The sequence below is a fragment of the Nicotiana sylvestris genome, chromosome 8 (assembly GCF_000393655.2).
Source record: "Nicotiana sylvestris chromosome 8, ASM39365v2, whole genome shotgun sequence".
Taxonomy (NCBI): Eukaryota; Viridiplantae; Streptophyta; class Magnoliopsida; order Solanales; family Solanaceae; genus Nicotiana; species Nicotiana sylvestris.
The window spans coordinates 91,051,598-91,075,369 of NC_091064.1; positions in this window are offsets into that span (position 1 = coordinate 91,051,598).

Genomic DNA, 23,772 nt, shown 5'->3' on the forward strand with positions numbered 1-23,772 from the left:
AGAACAAGGGAATACAATTAATGTTTTGGCAATATGGCGCCTACTTGGAGAACAAGTGAATATAGTTCGAGTTTCGGCAATCAGGCACCCTCGTAGAGAACAAGTTAATACAGTTTCAAGCCTTGGCAATTAGGCACCCGACTGGAGAACAAGGGAATACATTTCAAGTTTTGGCAATAAGGCACCCACCCAAAAAAAGTGGAATCCAGTTCAAGTTTTAGTAATCAGGCGCCCACCTGGAGAACAAGTCAATACAGTTCACGTTTTGAAAATGAGGCACCGACCTTGAGAACAAGGGAATACAGTTCAAGTTTCAGCAATCAGGCGCCCACCTGGAGAACAAGGGAATACAGTCCAAGTTTTGGCAATCAGACGGTCACCTGGAGAACAAGGAAATATAGTTTCAAGATTTGTTAATCAAGAGCCCACCTGGAGAACAAGGGAATACAGTTCATGTTTTGGCAATCAGTCACCCACTATAAAACAAGGGAATACAATTCAATTTTTGGAAATCGGGCACCCACCTGAAGAACAAGATAATATAATTTATGTTTTGGCAATCAGTCGCCTACCTGAAGAACAAGGGAATACAGTTCAAGTTTTAGCAATTAGGCGCCCACCTGGAGAACAAGGGAATACAGATCAAGTTTTAGCAATAAGGCACCCACCTAGAGAACAAGGGAATACAGATCAAGTTTTAGAAATCAGGCGCATACCTGGAGAACAAGGGAATACAGTCCAAGTTTTGGCAATCAAGCACCCTACTGAAAAATAAGGGAATACAGTTCAAGTTTTAGCAATCAGGTGCCGCTCTGGAGAACAAGGGAATACAATTCATGTTTAGCAATCAGGCGCCCACCTGGAGAACAAGGAAATAAAGATCATGTTTTAGCAATCGGGCATCCACTTGGAGAATAAGGAAATACAGTTCAAGTTTCGGCAATCAGTCGCCTACCTGAAGAACAAGGGAATAGAGTCCAAGTTTCGGCAATCAAGCGCCACGTGGAGAACAAGGGAGTGCATTTCGAGTCTTGGCAATCAGGCACCCACCTAGAGATCAAGGGAATACAGTTAAAGTTTTGGCAATCAAACGCCTCTTGGAAAATAAGGGAGTAGAGATTCAAGTTTTGGCAATCAGGCGCCCACCTGGAGAACAAGGGAATACAGTTCGAGTTTCGGCAAACAGGCACCCACCTAGAAAACAAGAGAATACAGTTCGAGTTTCGAAAATCAAGCACCCGCCTTGAAAATAAGGCAATACTGATTCAAGTTTTTGCAATCAGGCTCCGACCTAGAGAATAAGGGAATACAGTTCAAGTTTCGGCAATCAGGCGCGCACTTGGAGAACAAGGGAATACAGTTCAAGTTTCGGTAATTAGGCGCCCACCTGGAGAACAAGGAAATACAGTTCATGTTTTGTCAATCAGGCTCCAACTTAGAGAACAATGGAATACAGTTCATGTTTTAGCAATCAGGAACCTACCTGGAAAATAAGGGAACATAGTCCAAGTATCGGAATCAGCGCCTGCCTGGAGAACAAGGGAATACAATTCAACTTTTGGAAACCAGTGGCCACCTGGAAAACAAGGGAATACAGTTCAAGTTTTAGCAATCAGGTGCCCACCTGGAGAACAAGGGAATACAATTTAAGTTTCGGCAATCAAGTGCCCACATGGAGAACAAGGGAATACAGTTTCAAGCTTTGGCAATCACGCGCCCACCTGGAGCACAAAGAAATACAGTACAAGTTTTTGAAATTAAGTACCCACCTGGAGAGCAAGGGAATACAGTTTCAAGCTTTGGAAATCAGGAGCCCACCTGGAGAACAAGGTAATACACTTCCACCTGGAGAACAAGGGAATACACTTCAAGTTATAGCAATCAGACGCCTACCTGAAGAACAAGGGAATACAATTCAAGTTATAGCAATCAAACGCGCACCTGGAGAATAAGGGAATACAGTTCAAGTTTTGGCAATCAGGCGCCCACCTGAAGAACAAGGGAATACAATTAAAGTTTATGCAATCTAGCGCCCACCTGGAGAACAAGAGAATATAGTCCAAGTTTTGGCAATCAGGCACCTACCTGGAGAAGAAGGAAAAACAGTTTCAAGCTTTGGCAATCAGGAGCCCACCTGGAAAACAAGGGAATACAATTCAAATTTTGGCAATCAAGTGCCCACTGGAAACCAAGGTAATACATTTCAAGTTTTGGAAATTAGGCGCCCACCTGGAAAACAAGGGAATACAATTCAAGTTTTAGCAATCAGGCACCCTCCTAAAAAATAAGGGAATATAGTTCAAGTTTTAGCAATCAGGCGCCCACCTGGAGAACAAGGGAATACAATTCATGTTTTAGCAATTAGGAGCCCACCTAGAGAACAAGGAAATACATATCAAGTTTTAGCAATCAGGCGCCCATCTGGAGAATAGGAAAATACAGTTCAAGTTTCGGCAATCAGGCGCCCACCTGGAGAACAAGTAAATAGAGTCAAGTTTCGGCAATCAGGCGCCACTTGGAGAACAAGGGAATGCATTTCGAGTCTTGGCAATCAGGCACCCACCTGGAGATCAAGGGAATACAGTTAAAGTTTTGGCAATCAAATGCCATCCTGGAAAATAATTCAATAGAGATTCAAGTTTTGGCAATCAGGCGCCCACCTAGAGAACAAGGGAATACAATTAATGTTTTGGCAATATGGCGCGTACTTGGAGAACAAGTGAATATAGTTCGAGTTTCGGCAATCAGGCACCATCGTAGAGATCAAGTTAATACAGTTTCAAGCCTTGGCAATTAGGCACCCGACTGGAGAACAAGGGAATACATTTCAAGTTTTGGCAATAAGGTACCCACCCAAAAAAAGTGGAATCCAGTTCAAGTTTTAGCAATCAGGTGCCCACATGGAGAACAAGGCAATACAGTTCACGTTTTGAAAATCAGGCATCGACCTTGAGAACAAGGGAATACAGTTCAAGTTTTAGCAATCAGGCGCCCACCTGGAGAACAAGGGAATACAGTCCAAGTTTTGGCAATCAGGCGCTCACCTGGAGAACAAGGAAATATAGTTTCAAGATTTGTTAATCAAGAGCCCACCTGGAGAACAAGGGAATACAGTTCATGTTTTGGCAATCAGTCACCCACTATAAAACAAGGGAATACAATTCAAGTTTTGGAAATCAGGCACCCACCTGAAGAACAAGATAATATAATTTATGTTTTTTCAATCAGTCGCCTACCTGAAGAACAAGGGAATACAGTTCAAGTTTTAGCAATTAGGCGCCCACCTGGAGAACAAGGGAATATAGATAATGTTTAAGCAATAAGGAACCCACCTAGAGAACAAGGGAATACAGATCAAGTTTTAGAAATCAGGCGCATACCTGGAGAACAAGGGAATACAGTCCAAGTTTTGGCAATCAGGAATCCTACTAAAAAATAAGGGAATACAGTTCAAGTATTAGCAATCATGCGCCCCTCTGGAGAACAAGGGAATACAATTCATGTTTTAGCAATCAGGCGCATACCTGGAGAAGATCATGTTTTAGCAATCGGGCATCCACTTGGAGAATAAGGAAATACAGTTCAAGTTTCGGCAATCAGGCGCCCACCTGGAGAACAAGGGAATAGAGTCCAAGTTTCGGCAATCAAGCGCCACGTGGAGAACAAGGGAATGCATTTCGAGTCTTGGCAATCAGGCAACCACCTAGAGATCAAGGGAATACAGTTAAAGTTTTGGCAATCAAAAGCCTCTTGGAAAATAAGGGAGTATATATTCAAGTTTTGGCAATCAGGCGCCCACCTGGAGAACAAGGGAATACAGTTCGAGTTTCGGCAAACAGGCACCCACCTAGAAAACAAGAGAATACAGTTCGAGTTTCGGCAATCATCACCCGCCTTGAAAATAAGGCAATACTGATTCAAGTTTTTGCAATCAGGCTCCGACCTAGAGAATAAGGGAATACAGTTCAAGTTTCGGCAATCAGGCGCGCACTTGGAGAACAAGGGAATACAGTTCAAGTTTTGGTAATTAGGCGCCCACCTGGAGAACAAGGAAATACAGTTCATGTTTTGTCAATCAGGCTCCAACTTAGAGAACAATGGAATACAGTTCATGTTTTAGCAATCAGGAACCTACCTGGAAAATAAGGGAATATAGTCCAAGTATCGGAATCAGCGCCCGCCTGGAGAACAAGGGAATACAATTCAACTTTTGGAAACCAGTGGCCACCTGGAAAACAAGGAAATACAGTTCATGTTTTAGCAATCAGGTGCCCACCTGGAGAACAAGGGAATACAATTTAAGTTTCGGCAATCAAGTTCCCACATGGAGAACAAGGGAATACAGTTTCAAGCTTTGGCAATCACTCGCCCACCTGGAGCACAAAGAAATACAGTACAAGTTTTTGAAATTAAGTACCCACTTGGAGAACAAGGGAATCAGGAGCCCACCTGGAGAAAAAGGTAATACACTTCCACCTGGAGAACAAGGGAATACACTTCAAGTTATAGCAATTAGACGCCTACCTGAAGAACAAGGGAATACAATTCAAGTTATAGCAATCAAACGCGCACCTAGAGAACAAGGGAATACAATTCAAGTTTTGGCAATCAGGCGCCCACCTGGAGAACAAGGGAATACAATTAAAGTTTATGCAATCTAGCGCCCACCTGGAGAACAAGAGAATACAGTCCAAGTTTTGGCAATCATGCACCTACCTGGAGAAGAAGGAAAAACAGTTTCAAGCTTTGGCAATCAGGAGCCCACCTGAAAAACAAGGGAATACAATTCAAATTTTGGCAATCAAGCGCCCACTGGAAAACAAGGTAATACATTTCAAGTTTTGGAAATCAGGCGCCCACCTGGAAAACAAGGGAATACAATTCAAGTTTTAGCAATCAGGCACCCTCCTAAAAAATAAGGGAATATAGTTCAAGTTTTAGCAATCAGGCGCCCACCTAGAGAACAAGGGAATACAGTTCATGTTTTAGCAATTAGGAGCCCACCTAGAGAACAAGGAAATACATATCAAGTTTTAGCAATCAGGCGCCCATCTGGAGAATAGGAAAATACAGTTCAAGTTTTGGCAATCAGGCGCCCACCTGGAGAACAAGGAAATAGAGTCCAAGTTTCGGCAATCAGGCGCCACTTGGAAAACAAGGGAATGCATTTCGAGTCTTGGCAATCAGGCACCCACCTGGAGATCAAGGGAATACAGTTCAAGTTTTAGCAATTAGGCGCCCACCTGGAGAACAAGGGAATACAGATCATGTTTTAGCAATAAGGCACCCACCTAGAGAACAAGGGAATACAGATCAAGTTTTAGAAATCCGGCGCATACCTGGAGAACAAGGGAATACAGTCCAAGTTTTGGCAATCAGGCACCCTACTGAAAAATAAGGGAATACAGTTCAAGTTTTAGCAATCAGGCGCCCCTCTGGAGAACAAGGGAATACAATTCATGTTTTAGCAATCAGGTGCCCACCTGGAGAACAAGGGAATACAATTTAAGTTTCGGCAATCAAGTTCCCACATGGAGAACAAGGGAATACAGTTTCAAGCTTTGGCAATCACGCGCCCACCTGGAGCACAAAGAAATACACTACAAGTTTTTGAAATTAAGTACCCACCTGGAGAACAAGGGAATACAGTTTCAAGCTTTGGAAATCGGGAGCCCACCTGGAGAAAAAGGTAATACACTTCCACCTGGAGAACAAGGGAATACACTTCAAGTGATAGCAATCAGACGCCTACCTGAAGAACAAGGGAATACAATTCAAGTTATAGCAATCAAACGCGCACCTAGAGAACAAGGGAATACAGTTCAAGTTTTGGCAATCAGGCGCCCACCTGGAGAACAAGGGAATACAATTAAAGTTTATGCAATCTAGCGCCCACCTGGAGAACAAGAGAATACAGTCCAAGTTTTGGCAATCAGGCACCTACCTGGAGAACAAGGAAAAACAGTTTCAAGCTTTGGCAATCAGGAGCCCACCTGGAAAACAAGGGAATACAATTCAAATTTTGGCAATCAAGCGCCCACTGCAAAACAAGGTAATACATTTCAAGTTTTGGAAATCAGGCGCCCACCTGGAAAACAAGGGAATACAATTCAAGTTTTAGCAATCAGGCACCCTCCTAAAAAACAAGGGAATATAGTTCAAGTTTTAGCAATCAGGCACCCACCTGGAGAACAAGGGAATACAGTTCATATTTTAGCAATTAGGAGACCACCTAGAGAACAAGGAAATACATATCAAGTTTTAGCAATCAGGCGCCCACCTAGAGAACAAGGGAATACAATTAATGTTTTGGCAATATGGCGCCTACTTGGAGAACAAGTGAATATAGTTCGAGTTTCGGCAATCAGGCACCCTCGTAAAGAACAAGTTAATACAGTTTCAAGCCTTGGCAATTAGGCACCCGACTGGAGAACAAGGGAATACATTTCAAGTTTTGTCAATAAGGCACCCACCCAAAAAAAGTGGAATCCAGTTCAAGTTTAAGCAATCAGGCGCCCACCTGGAGAACAAGGCAATATAGTTCACGTTTTGAAAATCAGGCACCGACCTTGAGAACAAGGGAATACAGTTCAAGTTTTAGCAATCAGGCGCCCACCTGGAGAACAAGGGAATACAGTCCAAGTTTTGGCAATCAGGCGCTGACCTGGAGAACAAGGAATTATAGTTTCAAGATTTGTTAATCAAGAGCCCACCTGGAGAACAAGGGAATACAGTTCATGTTTTGGCAATCAGTCACCCACTATAAAACAAGGGAATACAATTCAAGTTTTGGAACTCAGGCACCCACCTGAAGAACAAGATAATATAATTTATGTTTTGGCAATCAGTCGCCTACCTGAAGAACAAGGGAATACAGTTCAAGTTTTAGCAATTAGGCGCCCACCTGGAGAACAAGGGAATACAGATCATGTTTTAGCAATAAGGCACCCACCTAGAGAACAAGGGAATACAGATCAAGTTTTAGAAATCCGGCGCATACCTGGAGAACAAGGGAATACATTCCAAGTTTTGGCAATCAGGCACCCTACTGAAAAATAAGGGAATACAGTTCAAGTTTTAGCAATCAGGCGCCCCTCTAGAGAACAAGGGAATACAATTCATGTTTTAGTAATCAGGCGCCCACCTGGAGAACAAGGGAATACAGATCATGTTTTATAAATAAGGCACCCACCTAGAGAACAAGGGAATACAGATCAAGTTTTAGAAATCCGGCGCATACCTGGAGAACAAGGGAATACAGTCCAAGTTTTGGCAATCAGGCACCCTACTGAAAAATAAGGGAATACAGTTCAAGTTTTAGCAATCAGGCGCCCCTCCGGAGAACAAGGGAATACAATTCATGTTTTAGCAATCAGGCGCCCCTCTGGAGAACAAGGGAATACAATTCATGTTTTAGCAATCAGGCGCCCACCTGGAGAACAAGGAAATAAAGATCATGTTTTAGCAATCGGGCATCCACTTGGAGAATAATGAAATACAGTTCAAGTTTCGGCAATCAGGCGCCCACCTGGAGAACAAGGGAATAGAGTCCATGTTTCGGCAATCAAGCGCCACGTGGAGAACAAGGGAATGCATTTCGAGTCTTGGCAATCAGGCACCCACCTAGAGATCAAGGGAATACAGTTAAAGTTTTGGCAATCAAACGCCTCTTGGAAAATAAGGGAGTAGAGATTCAAGTTTTGGCAATCAGGCGCCCACCTAGAAAACAAGAGAATACAGTTCGAGTTTCGGCAATCAAGCACCCGCCTTGAAAGTAAGGCAATACTGATTCAAGTTTTTGCAATCAGGCTCCGACCTAGAGAATAAGGGAATACAGTTCAAGTTTCGGCAATCAGGCGCGCACTTGGAGAACAAGGGAATACAGTTCAAGTTTCGGCAATTAGGCGCCCACCTGGAGAACAAGGAAATACAGTTCATGTTTTGTCAATCAGGCTCCAACTTAGAGAATAATGGAATACAGTTCATGTTTTAGCAATCAGGAACCTACCTGGAAAATAAGGGAATATAGTCCAAGTATCGGAATCAGCGCCCGCCTGGAGAACAAGGGAATACAATTCAACTTTTGGAAACCAATGGCCACCTGGAAAACAAGGGAATACAGTTCAAGTTTTAGCAATCAGGTGCCCACCTGGAGAACAAGGGAATACAATTTAAGTTTCGGCAATCAAGTGCCCACATGGAGAACAAGGGAATACAGTTTAAGCTTTGGCAATCACGCGCCCACCTGGAGTACAAAGAAATACAGTACAAGTTTTAGAAATTAGGTACCCACCTGGAGAACAAGGGAATACAGTTTCAAGCTTTGGAAATCAGGAGCTCACCTGGAGAACAAGGTAATACACTTCCACCTGGAGAGCAAGGGAATACACTTCAAATTATAGCAATCAGACGCCTACCTGGAGAACGAGGGAATACAATTCAAGTTATAGCAATCAAACGCCTACCTGGAGAACAAAGGAATACAGTTCAAGTTTTGGCAATCAGGAGCCCACCTGGAGAACAAGGGAATACAATTAAAGTTTATGCAATCAAGCGCCCACCTGGAAAACAAGGGAATACAGTCCATGTTTTGGCAATCAGGTACCTACCTGGAGAACAAGGGAAAACAGTTTCAAGATTTGGCAATCAGGAGCCCACCTGGAGAACAAGGGAATACAGTTCAAGTTTTGGCAATCAAGCGCCTATTGGAAAACAAGGGAATACATTTCAATGTTTGGAAATCAGGCGTCCACCTGAAAAACAAGGGAATACAATAAAAGTTTTAGCAATCAGGCACCCTCCTGGAAAACAAGGGAAAACAGTTCAAGTTTTAGCAATCAGGAGCCCACCTAGAGAACAAGAGAATACATTTCAAATTTTGGAAATCAGGTGGCCACCTGGAAAACAAAGGAATACAGTTCAAGTTTTTGCAATCAGGCGCCCACTTGGAGAACAAGGGAATACAATTTAAGTTTCTGCAATCAAGTACCACATGGAGAACAAGGAAATACAGTTTCAAGCTTTGACAATCAAGTGCCCACGGGAGAACAAAGAAATACAGTACAAGTTTTAGAAATTAGGTACCCACCTGGAGAACAAGGGAATACAGTTTCAATCTTTGGAAATCAGGAGCCCACCTGGAGACCAAGGGAATACACGTCCACCTGGAGAACAAGGGAATACACTTCAAGTTATAGTAATCAGACACACACCTGGAAAAAAAAGGGAATACACTTCAAGTTATAGCAATCAGACGCCCACCTGGAGAACAAGGGAATACAGTCCAAGTTTCGGCAATCAGGTGCCCACCTGGAGAACTAGGGAATACATTTCAAGTTTTTGAAACCAGGCGCCCAGCTGGAAAATAAGAGAAAATATTTCAAGTTTTAGCAGTCAGGCGCCCACCTGGAGAACAAGGAAATACTGTTCAAGTTTTGGCAATCAGGTGCCCACCTGGAGAACAAGGGAATACAATTAAAGTTTATGCAATCAAGCGCCCACCTGGAGAACAAGGGAATACATTCCAAGTTTTGGCAATCAGGCACCTACCTGAAGAACAAGGAAAAATAGTTTCAAGCTTTGGCAATCAAGAGCCCACCTGGAGAACAAGGGAATATAGTTCATGTTTTGGCAATCAAGCGCCCACCTGGAGAACAAGGCAATACAGTTCACGTTTTGAAAATCAGGCACCGACCTTGAGAACAAGGGAATACAGTTCATGTTTTAGCAATCAGTCGCCCACCTAGAGAACAAGAGAATACAATCCAAGTTTTGGCAATAAGGCACCCACCCAAAAAAAAGTGGAATCCAATTAAAGTTTTAGCAATCAGGCGCCCACCTAGAGAACAAGGCAATACAGTTCACGTTTTGAAAACCAGGCACCGCCCTTTTAGAACAAGGGAATACAGTTCAAGTTTTAGCAATCAGGCGCCCACCTGGAGAACAAGGGAATACATTTCAAGTTTTGGCAATAAGGCACCCACCCAAAAAAAGTGGAATCATGTTCAAGTTTTAGCAATTAGGCGCCCACCAGGAGAACAAGGCAATACAGTTCACGTTTTGAAAATCAGGCACCGACCTTGAGAACAAGGGAATACAGTTCAAGTTTTAGCAATCAGGCGCCCACCTGGAGAACAAGGGAATACAGTCCAAGTTTTGGCAATCAGGCGCTCACCTGGAGAACAAGGGAATATAGTTTCAAGATTTGTTAATCAAGAGCCCACCAGGAGAACAAGGGAATACAGTTCATGTTTTGGCAATCAGTCACCCACTATAAAACAAGGGAATACAATTCAAGTTTTGGAAATCAGACACCCACCTGAAGAACAAGATAATATAATTCATGTTTTGGCAATCAGGCACCCTACTGAAAAATAAGGGAATACAGTTCAAGTTTTAGCAATCAGGCGCCCCTCTGGAGTACAAGGGAATACAATTCATGTTTTAGCAATCAGGCGCCCACCTGGAGAACAAGGAAATAAAGATCATGTTTTAGCAACCGGGCATCCACTTGGAGAATAAGGAAATACAGTTCAAGTTTCGGCAATCAGGCGCCCACCTGGACAACAAGGGAATAGAGTCCAAGTTTCGGCAATCAAGCGCCACGTGAAGAACAAGGGAATGCATTTCGAGTCTTGGCAATCAGGCACCCACATAGAGATCAAGGGAATACAGTTAAAGTTTTGGCAATCAAACGCCTCTTGGAAAATAAGGGAGTAGAGATGTAAGTTTTGGCAATCAGGCGCCCACCTGGAGAACAAGGGAATACAGTTCGAGTTTCGGCAAATAGGCACCCACCTAGAAAACAAGAGAATACAGTTCGAGTTTCGGCAATCAAGCACCCGCCTTGAAAATAAGGCAATACTGATTCAAGTTTTTGCAATCAGGCTCCGACCTAGAGAATAAGGGAATACAGTTCAAGTTTCGGCAATCAGGTGCGCACTTGGAGAACTAGGGAATACAGTTCAAGTTTCGCCAATTAGGCGCCCACCTGGAGAACAAGGAAATACAGTTCATGTTTTGTCAATCAGGCTCCAACTTAGAGAACAATGGAATACAGTTCATGTTTTAGCAATCAGGAACCTACCTGGAAAATAAGGGAATATAGTCCAAGTATCGGAATCAGCGCCCGCCTGGAGAACAAGGGAATACAATTTAACTTTTGGAAACCAGTGGCCACCTGGAAAACAAGGGAATACAGTTCAAGTTTTAGCAATCAGGTGCCCACCTGGAGAACAAGGGAATACAATTTAAGTTTCGCCAATCAAGTGCCCACATGGAGAACAAGGGAATACAGTTTAAGCTTTGGCAATCACGCGCCCACCTGGAGTACAAAGAAATACAGTACAAGTTTTAGAAATTAGGTACCCACCTGGAGAACAAGGGAATACAGTTTCAAGCTTTGGGAATCAGGAGCTCACCTGGAGAACAAGGTAATACACTTCCACCTGGAGAGCAAGGGAATACACTTCAAATTATAGCAATCAGACGCCTACCTGGAGAACAAGGGAATACAATTCAAGTTATAGCAATCAAACGCCCACCTGGAGAACAAAGGAATACAGTTCAAGTTTTGGCAATCAGGAGCCCACCTGGAGAACAAGGGAATACAATTAAAGTTTATGCAATCAAGCGCCCACCTGGAAAACAAGGGAATACAGTCCAAGTTTTGGCAATCAGGTACCTACCTGGAGAATAAGGGAAAACAGTTTCAAGCTTTGGCAATCAGGAGCCCACCTGGAGAACAAGGGAATACAGTTCAAGTTTTGGCAATCAGGCGCCTATTGGAAAACAAGGGAATACATTTCAAAGTTTGGAAATCAGGCGCCCACCTGAAAAACAAGGGAATACAATTCAAGTTTTAGCAATTAGGCACCCTCCTGAAAAACAAGGGAATACAATACAAGTTTTAGCAATCAGGCACCCTCCTGGAAAATAAGGGAAAACAGTTCAAGTTTTAGCAATCAGGAGCCCACCTAGAGAACAAGAGAATACATTTCAAATTTTGGAAATCAGGTGGCCACCTGGAATTCAAAGGAATACAGTTCAAGTTTTTGCAATCAGGCGCCCACTTGGAGAACAAGGGAATACAATTTAAGTTTCTGCAATCAAGTACCACATGGAGAACAAGGAAATACAGTTTCAAGCTTTGACAATCAAGTGCCCACGGGAGCACAAAGAAATACAGTACAAGTTTTAGAAATTAAGTACCCACCTGGAGAACAAGGGAATATAGTTTCAATCTTTGGAAACAGGAGCCCACCTGGAGACCAAGGGAATACACGTCCACCTGGAGAACAAGGGAATACACTTCAAGTTATAGCAATCAGACACACACCTGGAAAAAAAAGGGAATACACTTCAAGTTATAGCAATCAGACGCCCACCTGGAGAACAAGGGAATACAGTCCAAGTTTCGGCAATCAGGTGCCCACCTTGAGAAATAAGGAATACATTTCAAGTTTTTGAAACCAGGCGCCCAGCTGGAAAATAAGAGAAAATATTTCAAGTTTTAGCAGTCAGGCGCCCACCTGGAGAACAAGGGAATACAGTCCAAGTTTTGGCAATCAGGCGCCCACCTGGAGAACAAGGAAATACTGTTCAAGTTTTGGCAATCAGGTGCCCACCTGGAGAACAAGGGAATACAATTAAAGTTTATGCAATCAAGCGCCCACCTGGAGAACAAGGGAATACATTCCAAGTTTTGGCAATCAGGCACCTACCTGAAGAACAAGGAAAAATAGTTTCTAGCTTTGGCAATCAAGAGCCCACCTGGAGAACAAGGGAATATAGTTCATGTTTTGGCAATCAAGCGCCCACCTGGAGAACAAGGCAATACAGTTCACGTTTTGAAAATCAGGCATCGACCTTGAGAACAAGGGAATACAGTTCATGTTTTAGCAATCAGTCGCTCACCTAGAGAACAAGGGAATACAATCCAAGTTTTGACAATAAGGCACCCACCCAAAAATAAGTGGAATCCAATTCAAGTTTTAGCAATCAGGCGCCCACCTGGAGAACAAGGCAATACAGTTCACGTTTTGAAAATCAGGCACCGCCCTTTTAGAACAAGGGAATACAGTTCAAGTTTTAGCAATCAGGCGCCCACCTGGAGAACAAGGGAATACATTTCAAGTTTTGGCAATAAGGCACCCACCCAAAAAAAAGAGCAATCTTGTTCAAGTTTTAGCAATTAGGCGCCCACCCGGAGAACAAGGCAATACAGTTCACGTTTTGAATATCAGGCACCGACCTTGAGAACAAGGGAATACAGTTCAAGTTTTAGCAATCAGGCACCCACCTGGAGAACAAGGGAATACAGTCCAAGTTTTGGCAATCAGGCGCTCACCTGGAGAACAAGGGAATATAGTTTCAAGATTTGTTAATCAAGAGCCCACCTGGAGAACAAGGGAATACAGTTCATGTTTTGGCAATCAGTCACCCACTATAAAACAAGGGAATACAATTCAAGTTTTGGAAATCAGGCACCCACCTGAAGAACAAGATAATGTAATTCATGTTTTGGCAATCAGGCGCCTACCTGAAGAACAAGGGAATACAATTCAAGTCTTAGCAATTAGGCGCCCACCTGGAGAACAACAGAATACAAATCAAGTTTTAGGAATAAGGAACCCACCTAGAGAACAAGGGAATACAGATCAAGTTTTAAAAATCAGGCATCTATCTGGAGAACAAGGGAATACAGTCCAAGTTTTGGCAATCAGGCACCCTACTGAAAAATAAGGGAATACAGTTCAAGTTTTAGCAATTAGGCGCCCCTCTAGAGAAAAAGGGAATATAATTCATGTTTTAGCAATCAGGCGCCCACCTGGAGAACAAGGAAATAAAGATCATGTTTAATCAATCGGGCATGCACTTGGAGAATAAGGAAATACAGTTCAAGTTTCGGCAATCAGGCGCCCACTTGGAGAACAAGGGAATAGAGTCCAAGTTTCGGCAATCAAGCGCCACGTGGAGAACAAGGGAATGCATTTCGAGTCTTGGCAATCAGGCACCCACCTAGAGATCAAGGGAATACAGTTTAAGTTTTAGCAATCAGGAGCCCACCTAGAGAACAAGAGAATACATTTCAAATTTTGGAAATCAGGTGGCCACCTGGAAAACAAAGGAATACAGTTCAAGTTTTTGCAATCAGGCGCCCACTTGGAGAACAAGGGAATACAATTTATGTTTCTGCAATCAAGTACCACATGGAGAACAAGGGAATACAGTTTCAAGCTTTGACAATCAAGTGCCCACGGGAGCACAAAGAAATACAGTACAAGTTTTAGAAATTAGGTACCCACCTAGAGAACAAGGGAATACAGTTTCAATCTTTGGCAATCAGGAGCCCACCAGGAGACCAAGGGAATACACATCCACCTGGAGAACAAGGGAATACACTTCAAGTTATAGCAATCAGACACACACCTGGAAAAAAAAGGGAATACACTTCAAGTTATAGCAATCAGACGCCCACCTGGAGAACAAGGGAATACAGTCCAAGTTTCGGCAATCAGGTGCCCACCTGGAGAACTAGGGAATACATTTCAAGTTTTTGAAACCAGGCGCCCAGCTGGAAAATAAGAGAAAATATTTCAAGTTTTAGCAGTCAGGCGCCCACCTGGAGAACAAGGGAATACAGTTTAAGTTTTAGCAATCAGGAGCCCACCTAGAGAACAAGAGAATACATTTCAAATTTTGGAAATCAGGTGGCCACCTGGAAAACAAAGGAATACAGTTCAAGTTTTTGCAATCAGGCGCCCACTTGGAGAACAAGGGAATACAATTTATGTTTCTGCAATCAAGTACCACATGGAGAACAAGGGAATACAGTTTCAAGCTTTGACAATCAAGTGCCCACGGGAGCACAAAGAAATACAGCACAAGTTTTAGAAATTAGGTACCCACCTAGAGAACAAGGGAATACAGTTTCAATCTTTGGCAATCAGGAGCCCACCAGGAGACCAAGGGAATACACATCCACCTGGAGAACAAGGGAATACACTTCAAGTTATAGCAATCAGACACACACCTGGAAAAAAAAGGGAATACACTTCAAGTTATAGCAATCAGACGCCCACCTGGAGAACAAGGGAATACAGTCCAAGTTTCGGCAATCAGGTGCCCACCTGGAGAACTAGGGAATACATTTCAAGTTTTTGAAACCAGGCGCCCAGCTGGAAAATAAGAGAAAATATTTCAAGTTTTAGCAGTCAGGCGCCCACCTGGAGAACAAGGGAATACAGTCCATGTTTTGGCAATCAGGCGCCCACCTGGAGAACAAGGAAATACTGTTCAAGTTTTGGCAATCAGGTGCCCACCTGAAGAACAAGGGAATACAATTAAAGTTTATGCAATCAAGCGCCCACCTGGAGAACAAGGGAATACATTCCAAGTTTTGGCAATCAGGCACCTACCTGAAGAACAAGGAAAAATAGTTTCAAGCTTTGGCAATCAAGAGCCCACCTGGAGAACAAGGGAATATAGTTCATGTTTTGGCAATCAAGCGCCCACCTGGAGAACAAGGCAATACAGTTCACGTTTTGAAAATCAGGCACCGCCCTTTTAGAACAAGGGAATACAGTTCAAGTTTTAGCAATCAGGCGCCCACCTGGAGAACAAGGGAATACATTTCAAGTTTTGGCAATAAGGCACCCACCCAAAAAAAAGTGGAATCCTGTTCAAGTTTTAGCAATTAGGCGCCCACCCGGAGAACAAGGCAATACAGTTCACGTTTTGAAAATCAGGCACCGACCTTGAGAACAAGGGAATACAGTTCAAGTTTTAGCAATCAGGTGCCCACCTGGAGAACAAGGGAATACAGTCCAAGTTTTGGCAATCAGGCGCTCACCTGGAGAACAAGGGAATATAGTTTCAAGATTTGTTAATCAAGAGCCCACCTGGAGAACAAGGGAATACAGTTCATGTTTTGGCAATCAGTGACCCACTATAAAACAAGGGAATACAATTCAAGTTTTGGAAATCAGACACCCACCTGAAGAACAAGATAATATAATTCATGTTTTGGCAATCAGGAGCCTACCTGAAGAATAAGGGAATACAATTTAAGTCTTAGCAATTAGGCGCCCACCTGGAAAACAACAGAATACAAATCAAGTTTTAGGAATAAGGAACCCACCTAGAGAACAAGGGAATACAGATCAAGTTTTAAAAATCAGGCGTCTACCTGGAGAACAAGGTAATACAGTCCAAGTTTTGGCAATCAGGCACCCTACTGAAAAATAAGGGAATACAGTTCGAGTTTTAGCAATTAGGCGCCCCTCTGGAGAAAAAGGGAATACTATTCATGTTTTAGCAATCAGGCGCCCACCTGGAGAAGAAGGAAATAAAGATCATGTTTAATCAATCGGGCATCCACTTAGAGAATAAGGAAATACAGTTCAAGTTTCGGCAATCAGGCGCCCACTTGGAGAACAAGGGAATAGAGTCCAAGTTTCGGCAATCAAGTGCCACGTGGAAAACAAGGGAATGCATTTCGAGTCTTGGCAATCAGGCACCCACCTAGAGATCAAGGGAATACAGTTAAAGTTTTGGCAATCAAACAACCTCTTGGAAAATAAGGGAGTAGAGATTCAAGTTTTGGCAATCAGGAGCCCACCTGGAGAACAAGGGAATACAGTTCGAGTTTCGGCAAACAGGCACCCACCTAGAAAACAAGGGAATACAGTTCGAGTTTCGGCAATCAAGCACCCACCTTGAAAATAAGGCAATACTGATTCAAGTTTTTGCAATCAGGCTCCCACCTAGAGAATAAGGGAATACAATTCAAGTTTCGGCAATCAGGCGCACAGTTGCAGAACAAGGGAATATAGTTCAAGTTTCGGCAATTAGGTGCCCACCTGGAGAACAAGGGAATACAATTTATGTTTCGGCAATCAAGTGCCCACATGGAAAACAAGGGAATACAGTTTCAAGCTTTGGCAATCACGCGCTCACCTGGAGCACAAAGAAATACAATACAAGTTTTAGAAATTAGGTACCCACCTTGAGAACAAGGGAATACAATTTCAAGCTTTGGCAATCAGGAGCCCACCTGGAGAACAAGGTAATACACTTGCACCTGGAGAACAAGGGAATAAACTTCAAGTTATAGCAATCAGACGCCTACCTGGAGAACATGGGAATACAGTTCAAGTTATAGCACTCAGACGCCCACCTGGAGAACAAGGGAATACAGTTCAAGTTTTGGCAATCAGGCACCCACCTGGAGAACAAGGGAATACATTTAAAGTTTATGCAATCAAGCGCCCACCTGGAGAACAAGGGAATACAGTCCAAGTTTTGGCAATCAGGTACCTACCTGGAGAACAAGGGAAAACAGTTTCAAGCTTTGGCAATCAGGAGCCCACCTGGAGAACAAGGGAATACAGTTCAAGTTTTGGAAATCAGGCGCCCACTGGAAAACTAGGGAATACATTTCAAAGTTTGGAAATCAGGCGCCCACCTGAAAAACAAGGGAATACAATTCAAGTTTTAGCAATCAAGCACCCTCCTGAAAAATAAGGGAATACAATACAAGTTTTAGCAATCAGGCACCCTCCTGGAAAACAAAGAAAAACATATCAAGTTTTAGCAATCAGGAGCCCACCTAGAGAACAAGAGAATACATTTCAAATTTTGGAAATCAGGTGGCCACCTGCAAAACAAAGTAATACAGTTCAAGTTTTTGCAATCAGGCGCCCACTTGGAGAACAAGGGAATACAATTTAAGTTTCTGCAATCAAGTACCACATGGAGAACAAGGGAATACAGTTTCAAACTTTGACAATCAAGTGCCCACGGGAGCACAAAGAAATACAGTACAAGTTTTAGAAATTAGGTACCCACCTGGAGAACAAGGGAATACAGTTTCAATCTTTGGCAATCAGGAGCCTACCTGGAGACCAAGGGAATACACGTCCACCTGGAGAACAAGGGAATACACTTCAAGTTATAGCAATCAGACACCCACCTGGAGAAAAAGGGAATACACTTCAAGTTATAGCAATCAGACGCCCACCTGGAGAACAAGGGAATACAGTCCAAGTTTCGGCAATCAGGTGCCCACCTGGAGAACTAGGGAATACATTTCAAGTTTTTGAAACCAGGCGCCCAGCTGGAAAATAAGAGAAAATATTTCAAGTTTTAGCAGTCAGGAGCCCACCTGGAGAACAAGGGAGTACAGTCCAAGTTTTGGCAATCAGGCGCCCACCTGGAGAACAAGGAAATATTGTTCAAGTTTTGGCAATCAGGTGCCCACCTGGAGAACAAGGGAATACAATTAAAGTTTATGCAATCAAGCGCCCACCTGGAGAACAAGGGAATACATTCCAAGTTTTGGCAATCAGGCACCTACCTGAAGAACAAGGAAAAATAGTTTCAAGCTTTGGCAATCAGGAGCCCACCTGGAGAACAAGGGAATATAGTTCATGTTTTGGCAATCAAGCGCCCACCTGGAGAACAAGGTAATACAGTTCTCGTTTTGAAAATCAGGCACCGACCTTGAGAACAAGGGAATACAGTTCAAGTTTTAGTAATCAGTCGCCCACATGGAGAACAAGGGAATACAATCCAAGTTTTGGCAATAAGGCACCCACCCAAAAAAAAGTGGAATCCAATTCAAGTTTTAGCAGTCAGGAGCCCACCTGGAGAACAAGGGAGTACAGTCCAAGTTTTGGTAATCAGGCGCCCACCTGGAGAACAAGGAAATATTGTTCATGTTTTGGCAATCAGGTGCCCACCTGGAGAACAAGGAAATACAATTAAAGTTTATGCAATCAAGCGCCCACCTGGAGAACAAGGGAATACATTCCAAGTTTTGGCAATCAGGCACCTACCTGAAGAACATGGAAAAATAGTTTCAAGCTTTGGCAATCAGGAGCCCACCTGGAGAACAAGGGAATATAGTTCATGTTTTGGCAATCAAACGCCCACCTGGAGAACAAGGCAATACAGTTCTCGTTTTGAAAATCAGGCACCGACCTTGAGAACAAGGGAATATAGTTCAAGTTTTAGAAATCAGGCGCCCACCTGGAGAACAAGGGAATACATTTCATGTTTTGGCAATAAGGCACCCACCCAAAAAAAAGTGGAATCCAGTTCAAGTTTTAGCAATCAGGGGCCCACCCGGAGAACAAGGCAATAGAGTTCACATTTTGAAAATCAGGCACCGACCTTGAGAACAAGGGAATAAAGTTCAAGTTTTAGCAATCAGGCGCCCACCTGGAGAACAAGGGAATACAGTTCAAGTTTTAGCAATCAGGCGCCCACCTGGAGAACAAGGGAATACAATCCAAGTTTTGGCAATCAGACGCTCACCTGGAGAACAAGGGAATATAGTTTCAAGATTTGTTAATCAAGAGCCCACCTGGAGAACAAGGGAATACAGTTCATGTTTTGGCAATCAGTCACCCACTATAAAACAAGGGAATACAATTCAAGTTTTGGAAATCAGGCACCCACCTGAAGAACAAGATAATGTAATTCATGTTTTGGCAATCAGGCGCCTACCTGAAGAACAAGGGAATACAATTCAAGTCTTAGCAATTAGGCGCCCACCTGGAGAACAACAGAATACAAATCAAGTTTTAGGAATAAGGAACCCACCTAGAGAACAAGGGAATACAGATCAAGTTTTAAAAATCAGGCATCTATCTGGAGACCAAGGGAATACAGTCCAAGTTTTGGCAATCAGGCACCCTACTGAAAAATAAGGGAATACAGTTCAAGTTTTAGCAATCAGGCGCCCCTCTAGAGAATAAGGGAATACGATTCATGTTTTAGCAATCAGGCGCCCACCTGGAGAACAAGGAAATAAAGATCATGTTTAATCAATCGGGCATCCACTTGGAGAATAAGGAAATACAGTTCATGTTTCGGCAATCAGGCGCCCACCTGGAGAACAAGGGAATAGAGTCCAAGTTTCGGCAATCAAGAGCCACATGGAGAACAAGGGAATGCATTTCGAGTCTTGGCAATCAGGCACCCACCTAGAGATCAAGGGAATACAGTTAAAGTTTTGGCAATCAAACACCCTCTTGGAAAATAAGGGAGTAGAGATTCAAGTTTTGGCAATCAGGCGCCCACCTGGAGAACAAGGGAATACAGTTCGAGTTTCGGCAAACAGGCACCCACCTAGAAAACAAGGGAATACAGTTCGAGTTTCAGCAATCAAGCACCCACCTTGAAAATAAGGCAATACTGATTCAAGTTTTTGCAATCAGGCTCCCACCTAGAGAATAAGGGAATACAGTTCAAGTTTCGGCAATCAGGCGCACACTTGGAGAACAAGGGAATACAGTTCAAGTTTCGGCAATTAGGCGCCCACCTGGATAACAAGGAAATAGAGTTCATGTTTTGTCAATGAGGCTCCAACTTAGAGAACAATGGTATACAGTTCATGTTTTAGCAATCAGGAACCTACCTGGAAAATAAGGGAATATATTTCTAGTATCGGAATCAGGCGCCCGCCTGGAGAACAAGGGAATACAATTCAACTTTTGGAAACCAGTGGCCACTTGGAAAACAAGGGAATACAGTTCAAGTTTTAGCAATCAGGTGCCCACCTGGAGAACAAGGGAATGCAATTTATGTTTCGGCAATCAAGTGCCCACATGGAGAACAAGGGAATACAGTTTCAAGCTTTGGCAATCACGCGCTCACCTAGAGCACAAAGAAATACAGTACAAGTTTTAGAAATTAGGTACCCACCTTGAGAACAAGGGAATACAGTTTCAAGCTTTGGCAATCAGGAGCCCACCTGGAGAACAAGGTAATACACTTGCACCTGGAGAACAAGGGAATACACTTCAAGTTATAGCAATCAGACGCCTACCTGGAGAACATGGGAATACAGTTCAAGTTATAGCAATCAGACGCCCACCTGGAGAACAAGGGAATACAGTTCAACTTTTGGCAATCAGGCGCCCACCTGGAGAACAAGGGAATACAATTAAAGTTTATGCAATCAAGCGCCCACCTGGAGAACAAGGGAATACATTCCAAGTTTTGGCAATCAGGCACCTACCTGAAGAACAAGGAAAAATAGTTTCAAGCTTTGGCAATCAGGAGCCCACCTGGAGAACAAGGGAATATAGTTCATGTTTTGGCAATCAAGCGCCCACCTGGAGAACAAGGTAATACAGTTCTCGTTTTGAAAATCAGGCACCGACCTTGAGAACAAGGGAATACAGTTCAAGTTTTAGTAATCAGTCGCCCACATGGAGAACAAGGGAATACAATCCAAGTTTTGGCAATAAGGCACCCACCCAAAAAAAAGTGGAATCCAATTCAAGTTTTAGCAGTCAGGAGCCCACCTGGAGAACAAGGGAGTACAGTCCAAGTTTTGGCAATCAGGCGCCCACCTGGAGAACAAGGAAATATTGTTCATGTTTTGGCAATCAGGTGCCCACCTGGAGAACAAGGAAATACAATTAAAGTTTATGCAATCAAGCGCCCACCTGGAGAACAAGGGAATACATTCCAAGTTTTGGCAATCAGGCACCTACCTGAAGAACATGGAAAAATAGTTTCAAGCTTTGGCAATCAGGAGCCCACCTGGAGAACAAGGGAATATAGTTCATGTTTTGGCAATCAAACGCCCACCTGGAGAACAAGGCAATACAGTTCTCGTTTTGAAAATCAGGCACCGACCTTGAGAACAAGGGAATATAGTTCAAGTTTTAGAAATCAGGCGCCCACCTGGAGAACAAGGGAATACATTTCATGTTTTGGCAATAAGGCACCCACCCAAAAAAAAGTGGAATCCAGTTCAAGTTTTAGCAATCAGGGGCCCACCCGGAGAACAAGGCAATAGAGTTCACATTTTGAAAATCAGGCACCGACCTTGAGAACAAGGGAATAAAGTTCAAGTTTTAGCAATCAGGCGCCCACCTGGAGAACAAGGGAATACAGTTCAAGTTTTAGCAATCAGGCGCCCACCTGGAGAACAAGGGAATACAATCCAAGTTTTGGCAATCAGACGCTCACCTGGAGAACAAGGGAATATAGTTTCAAGATTTGTTAATCAAGAGCCCACCTGGAGAACAAGGGAATACAGTTCATGTTTTGGCAATCAGTCACCCACTATAAAACAAGGGAATACAATTCAAGTTTTGGAAATCAGGCACCCACCTGAAGAACAAGATAATGTAATTCATGTTTTGGCAATCAGGCGCCTACCTGAAGAACAAGGGAATACAATTCAAGTCTTAGCAATTAGGCGCCCACCTGGAGAACAACAGAATACAAATCAAGTTTTAGGAATAAGGAACCCACCTAGAGAACAAGGGAATACAGATCAAGTTTTAAAAATCAGGCATCTATCTGGAGACCAAGGGAATACAGTCCAAGTTTTGGCAATCAGGCACCCTACTGAAAAATAAGGGAATACAGTTCAAGTTTTAGCAATCAGGCGCCCCTCTAGAGAACAAGGGAATACGATTCATGTTTTAGCAATCAGGCGCCCACCTGGAGAACAAGGAAATAAAGATCATGTTTAATCAATCGGGCATCCACTTGGAGAATAAGGAAATACAGTTCATGTTTCGGCAATCAGGCGCCCACCTGGAGAACAAGGGAATAGAGTCCAAGTTTCGGCAATCAAGAGCCACATGGAGAACAAGGGAATGCATTTCGAGTCTTGGCAATCAGGCACCCACCTAGAGATCAAGGGAATACAGTTAAAGTTTTGGCAATCAAACACCCTCTTGGAAAATAAGGGAGTAGAGATTCAAGTTTTGGCAATCAGGCGCCCACCTGGAGAACAAGGGAATACAGTTCGAGTTTCGGCAAACAGGCACCCACCTAGAAAACAAGGGAATACAGTTCGAGTTTCAGCAATCAAGCACCCACCTTGAAAATAAGGCAATACTGATTCAAGTTTTTGCAATCAGGCTCCCACCTAGAGAATAAGGGAATACAGTTCAAGTTTCGGCAATCAGGCGCACACTTGGAGAACAAGGGAATACAGTTCAAGTTTCGGCAATTAGGCGCCCACCTGGATAACAAGGAAATAGAGTTCATGTTTTGTCAATGAGGCTCCAACTTAGAGAACAATGGTATACAGTTCATGTTTTAGCAATCAGGAACCTACCTGGAAAATAAGGGAATATATTTCTAGTATCGGAATCAGGCGCCCGCCTGGAGAACAAGGGAATACAATTCAACTTTTGGAAACCAGTGGCCACTTGGAAAACAAGGGAATACAGTTCAAGTTTTAGCAATCAGGTGCCCACCTGGAGAACAAGGGAATGCAATTTATGTTTCGGCAATCAAGTGCCCACATGGAGAACAAGGGAATACAGTTTCAAGCTTTGGCAATCACGCGCTCACCTAGAGCACAAAGAAATACAGTACAAGTTTTAGAAATTAGGTACCCACCTTGAGAACAAGGGAATACAGTTTCAAGCTTTGGCAATCAGGAGCCCACCTGGAGAACAAGGTAATACACTTGCACCTGGAGAACAAGGGAATACACTTCAAGTTATAGCAATCAGACGCCTACCTGGAGAACATGGGAATACAGTTCAAGTTATAGCAATCAGACGCCCACCTGGAGAACAAGGGAATACAGTTCAACTTTTGGCAATCAGGCGCCCACCTGGAGAACAAGGGAATACATTTAAAGTTTATGCAATCAAGCACCCACCTGGAGAACAAGGGAATATAGTCAAAGTTTTGGAGATCAGGTACCTACCTGGAGAACGAGGAAAAACAGTTTCAAGCTTTGGCAATCAGGAGCCCACCTGGAGAACAAGGGAATACAGTTCA